The sequence below is a fragment of the Rhea americana genome, unplaced genomic scaffold (assembly GCF_003343005.1).
Source record: "Rhea americana isolate MKP2758 unplaced genomic scaffold, rheAme1 scaffold_84, whole genome shotgun sequence".
In the NCBI taxonomy this organism is placed as follows: domain Eukaryota; kingdom Metazoa; phylum Chordata; class Aves; order Rheiformes; family Rheidae; genus Rhea; species Rhea americana.
In genome coordinates this window covers 1,895,564-1,901,563 of record NW_028187023.1, presented here as the reverse complement: position 1 = coordinate 1,901,563, position 6,000 = coordinate 1,895,564, and positions in this window count along the sequence as shown.

Here is a 6,000-nt window from a genome sequence, read left to right as displayed (position 1 = left end):
GGGTGGGGCGTGTCTGAGGAAGCTGCGAGGCCGCGCAGGGGCGTGAGGGGAATGCAGGATGAGCCAGACGAGTTACGACCCCGGAGCCAGGGCCCCGCCGCTGCCTCCGCCGAGGAAGGAGCGAGGGGTGGCAGAGCTGCAGCGGGGCCCGCGTGAGAGGAGTTGGTGCAGGGAGGAGGGGTCACTCCCGGCAAGACATACCAGGCGCTGAGGGTTGCAGCCCTTCTGCTCGGGGCACTTAGTGTGGAGTAGGCCGAGCACATCCCCCAGGACATCCCCACTCCAGTCCACCAAGGCGACCCCCGTCTGTTCACTGCCCTTGGAAGCTSGGTTACCAAACTAGCCCTTGTTTTCTCCCTTTTAAATATTCGGCCACTGATCGTTTGATTGCTTCAGTGCTTTACCCTAGAAATGTTTGCAGTCCGTAGATGAGTACACATAACCTCTGCATATAACAAAAACTTGAAGGTCTCCAGCATAAGTAGTGCTAAATGTATATTAATTTGTCAGTAAAGAACATTCGGGTACTGATCCTCATCTTCAAATATTGGGCTCACAGATTTCTGGCCTGCTGCCAGCTCTGTCAGTAACTCCTCCTGACCTTGATGAAGCTGTAGTTCAGTAACAGTGTAACAGAATTAGACACCAAACATGAGGTTTATATGACTTCATTGATGTCTAGTGTGAATTTTCTGACTTACTCTTTTGCTAGAAAGCGTAGAAAAAATTGATATGATTTTTCATCTGCATAATCTTTACAGTCCTAGAAATGAACCTAGCAGGAAAAAAAAATGCACCAACATTATCTGGGGTATTTAATTAAGGTTTTCCTAGTGTGAACTGCACAGCTAATTTTTTTTTATCTACATTCAAAAAAAAAAATACTACAGTGAAGCTACAGAACAGAAAAACACTAGCCATTTTTTCCAATCTAGCAAACATGAGAAGGATAGCAAGAAACACTGAACAGCAAGAAGTTTATTATCATGAAAAAAAAACAATATACTATCAAAATGACTCACTGGTATTAGTGCTTCATTTGTACACTGAAAGGAGCTTAGCATCTCAAAGAAGTGCAGAGGATTTAAGGAATGGGACCTGGAGGAAGCAGCTGAGACAAAAATCAACTGAGCTTTAGAAAACAGCTGGGTGAACAAGGAGAGAGGAGATTAAATGGAGAAAGAGCTCCTCCTAGTGTAGTTTGCCTTTAAAAGTTGACTTGAGTAATGTAAGTCCCGCTGAGAAAAGCTGGCTAAGTTCGGAAGRTAAAGGGTGCGTCACTGGGGGTTAGTTTGAATGGAAACAGGAGGGCATAGCTATACCAGAACTMTATTATGGCCTAATCCTATTCTTGCTTGGTACAGGAGTAGTGGGAGCTCTACCTGCCCACCAGAGGTGCAGGAGCAAGTAACATTGCCTTGATGATTTTTTTTTTCCTCACAAATGCAGCAGAGCTTCCCCTACACCTCTGGATCAATAGGCTTCCTTCTCATCTTCAACAAACAAAGAATATCTGTAATTAGACAAGAGAACTGTTTTGGGACATTGAGTGGGTCAAGCAAATCTTACTAACCAGATGGCTTAGAACATTTGTAAACAAAATCGATAACACGTTGTCTCTCCAGCAAGTTGATTTTATCTCATTTCTCAGTGGAGTTACGAGTGTTCCCCTCTTTACTTCTCAGATATTCAGATACACCTTTAAACCTTCTAGCAAATAATCATGCATCATGTTCAAGCTAAGTTCAGTGTCCGAATGGCAGACTGCTTCACAGCTTCTGTATGTTTGACTAGGATACTGGACACTAGGGAATCAGGATACTCTGCCAACAGTTACACCTGTACTCTGTGACCTTGGGCAAGTTCTTTAATTACAGGGTGTCTGTTCTCCTTCTCATTTTTGGTTTTACCCATTCAGACTGTAAACATAGAAAGAGTGCCTGCCAAATAGAATTGTGTGTCAGGCATGACACAGCAGGGCTCTGTTCTAGTCTAAGGGATTCATAAAGTCAAGAGATGATTACTTTCTAAGACCACATTAATTCACATTCATTTAAGAAGCTCCTTTAAATGGCAACACTGGAGCAAGGCTGTTAAAGAAAGACAAAGCACAACAGCAGCAACAAAAGCAATCTCACAAAGCAGAGTGCTCTACCATCAAACACACCAATTACAATCAAGAATAAAATGATGATTAGCTTGCTAAGGGGCCAACCAATAGGAACAGAATCTGATTTGAAGGGCACAAGGTGGAATACTTACCGGTTTATACCTGAGTAAGTGCTCATCAGTTAGTTAAGTCTGTGAGACTCCAGAATTTAAATAATAGCAAAATACTTCATTTCTGGAAAGGAATCCACAAAATGAGTTCTTCCTCTAACCCAAGACAGACTTTTGTGATCACCTTCAGACAACAGCTTAGTAGTTTTACATTCTAGAACATTTCAGACCATTCACTTAATTACTTGAGGTTGACTACAGTTGATACTACCCTCCTCAGGCAGATTACTTTTTTTCTCTGCCTTAAAAATAGCAGTGTTTTTCCTACTCCTGTTGAAGGAAGGTGTCTCCCCAAGAGAGTTCACTGCACAAGAGCACATCAATAACTCTGACTCAAGAGAGTAATTCAGATGTTCAGAGCAATGCAGAAGCAGGCAAACATAGGCAAAACATCAATGTTCAGTCACAAAAATGCACAGAACCACCCAAAGGTGGGGCCATTCCCCACCTTATGTTTACTGTCTATAGTCTAATTAGTCTAATATAACCTAATTCCTTGGAGAGGTCTACTTGATGCCTAACACATTCCAAAAAAGCATGTGCTCTTGAGGCTGGAAAGCAGGCCAGCTTAGGCTTTCCTGGGACTGATGTCCCAAAAGGTTACTCAGTAACAACATAGAAGGGACCTCCAGTGAAGTAGCCTCTCCATTATTACCCTCCCATTTCCAAAAGGGAACTTAAAAGAACTCACAAGGAGGCCTGCACTCTGGGCAAAAATGCCCTTTTTTTTTTTTTTTTTTTTTTTTTTTTTTTTTTCTCAGATTGTCCTTACCTGCACAGCTATAGCAAAGCCACCCAACTTGAGACTTTCCCAGCTGCATCTGTTCCAGGAATGGGGGATAGGGAAAGGAAACTAACTTTCTGTTGTTTCTACATGCCACTTAGCACAATCTAACCCCTATCATTGGCTGTAATAAGCAGATCAAGAACAACAGCCTTGGAAAAGATTAGCCCATCTTCTCATTCTGCCTGATCCCGCTATTCCTCTAAACCATCTGTGGACCAGGTAAATGCTTGTCACCGGGCAGCTAACATTTCTCCTCCTTCACAGGAAGGATTAAATTCAATTATAACAAATTCTTCTCAGGTATTAGTAAGGACCTGTGTGGCTACACGTTTACACTAAGGAAAAAGAAGCTTTTCTCTCAGGACAGTCAGAAGGCATTTCTCCTTTTTCTGTCTCTTTGCACATGCTGCTGTGAGGCTGATGGATAATCCTTATCCAGTATTATCCATCAGCCTCAAAACCACTTCAGAAATATTCAGCAGCAATGTAGTGTTTTTGAAAGAAATCTGAACCTCCTACGCTTTGTACAGTAAAGCAGAATAGCTGCCTTGACTAGCTGCCTCACTGCCTAGCTATTGCAGGCAGAGAGACAGAGCCACCTGCATATTACAAGTTTGAAAAACAAAAATGCATTTGCTTTCTGCCCAAAATACAGCAAACAAAATGTGAGACCTTAGGGATTATTCCACTTTCAGCCTCTATTCCTCTAAGCAGATTGCCCTCCAAGATCAGCTTCCCACTTCATTTAGTTCCTAGTTCATTTACCTATTTCATTTAAAGAGACAGCAGGAGTCATTCAAGTCTGTGGGCTTTTTATAGCTCCTTGTTATCTTTCTGTTAGATGAGAAGGCCATGAACTGGCAAAGCGACAGTACAGTCATCAATGTAGAGTTGTTGTTACCAGAAGCAGATCTTTACTAGTATGTGCTAAAACCAATTTATCCTGCAACCCTGACCTCATCCTGCCTTTCACAAGTGCCTGCCTTTCACAAGAGTTTCTGCTTACTGAGGTGCAGGAGCTGTTCCAGTAGTGATGCCTGTATTTACCAGGCCTTGCCACTCTCACACAAGATTTCCTGCAGCTTTCCCTGGGATGCTGAGGTAGACCATGAAATGGCAAATTTTACAGCAGCAGAACTGGTAGGCCTATAGTAGCATTGCACAAAACAGTATCTGACCATTGTGATCCTTTGGTCCYCATTGCAGCATTTTCCTGCTAAAATATGGCAAAAGTGCAACATAACTCTCTTCATCACAAACCTGAGCTGTATTTAGACATAACCTGTGAAGCAGATTTGTTTAACATTGACCAGCTATGGAAACAGATTCTGTAGTTCAGTGGTTCCCCTTTGATTAGCCCCGTTCTCTGTGGCTATGCACATCCAGCAAATCTCCCTGTGAACCTTCACAGCTGTTAGCCTCTGTTGAGAAGGAGCAATTAGACTAAAATAATCCAAGCACCTCACGGTGATCATTAGAAAAAGTACACTGTGCACCCCCTTGTAATCACTCACAGAGTAAGACTCCAKTTAAATTAGTACCTGTGGTGCACCTATGGAGTTGTTTTTAATGGCTACATTAGGACATCTGCTCCTTTCAGGTGCAGCCCATCTACAGAGTTCTACAGAGTAGAAAAGAGACAACAGGAGCAGGTAGATGCTACAGGAAGGTGAGCTTTTTTTCTTGGACAATACCAGCAGAGAAGGGTAAATCCCAGATACTCATTTCTGTGCAATTGCTAAAAAAGATGTTGCCCTAGAAAAAGAGACAAAATCATTCATCTACAATGCCAAAAAATCAAAATGTGAATATTTTTATTCAGTGCACAGCCCAAGAAGCATGTTCCAAATCAGCAGTGCCTTGGTTTTTGGAACAGAGTCCTCCACTTTTTGATGTTACAGATTAATCACTCTGATTGCCCAGCAGCTGAACTGAGCCCAGTAACTCTCATTTCAAACAACAAACACAAAAACCAGCAAGCAAACAAACCCTGGAACATTTCATTCTATGAATTATTTCAGTCTGGGACCTTTGGCTCCTGCATGCTTCTCATGCTACTTTTTTTTAAAAACAATGAATGAGATCTCTATTGCTGAGACTACAAAGGAAACCATTCCAGATGTTCTCACAGTCCTAACTCCACTATCCTTCCCAAAAGATATTGCTGAACTGTTTCCAAAGGTGCCTGAGTGGCATGAAGGTGAGCAGAAACCATCAAACCTGGGCAGAGGAAGCAGAGAGGAGTCACCAATTCAGAGTCTTTGTGCTTTACAAATTTCTGCTCTGCCCTGAAAGAGTAACCTATCTTCATGTCCTGCAACTGAACGGTGCTCACTCTCCCACTCTACCTACAAGGAGTTTGGCAGTTACAAAAATGAGACTAAGGGCCCAATATCCTGTGTCTTAATGGTGTTGAGAAACAGATGCAAGAGATCAGTGGATAATTATAGAACAATTTACCCACAGAGGAAAGAAGACATCGGATTAGTTGTGTGGACCCTTGGTGATTTTTTTTACCTTGCAACATGGCAGTTCTAAAGCATTTTACTGGGATGAACACACAGGAATAGGGTATTCAAGCATCACCCCAGTACTCCACTACCATAAACTCAATTACTATAGAGAGTATCCAGGCAAGATTTTCTGCCATTCACTGTTTGGGCATGATGCCATAGCTATGATCACATTATCCTGGCCCTACACTGACTGCTTATGACAAATCAATTTTACAGTSTTGCAGCTATTTTTTAAAATCACTGCAGCGTATTATATTAAATGAACTATGAAGCAAATTAAGCATATGCTTAATATGAAGTAAATAGGACATTTGTACAGCATGAAGCTGGATGCATGATTAGCTGTTCTGCTGAATTGAGGCCCTATTAATTGTCAGATAACTRAGCTTTAGTTGCAGTAGTCTTTAAGATATGGAC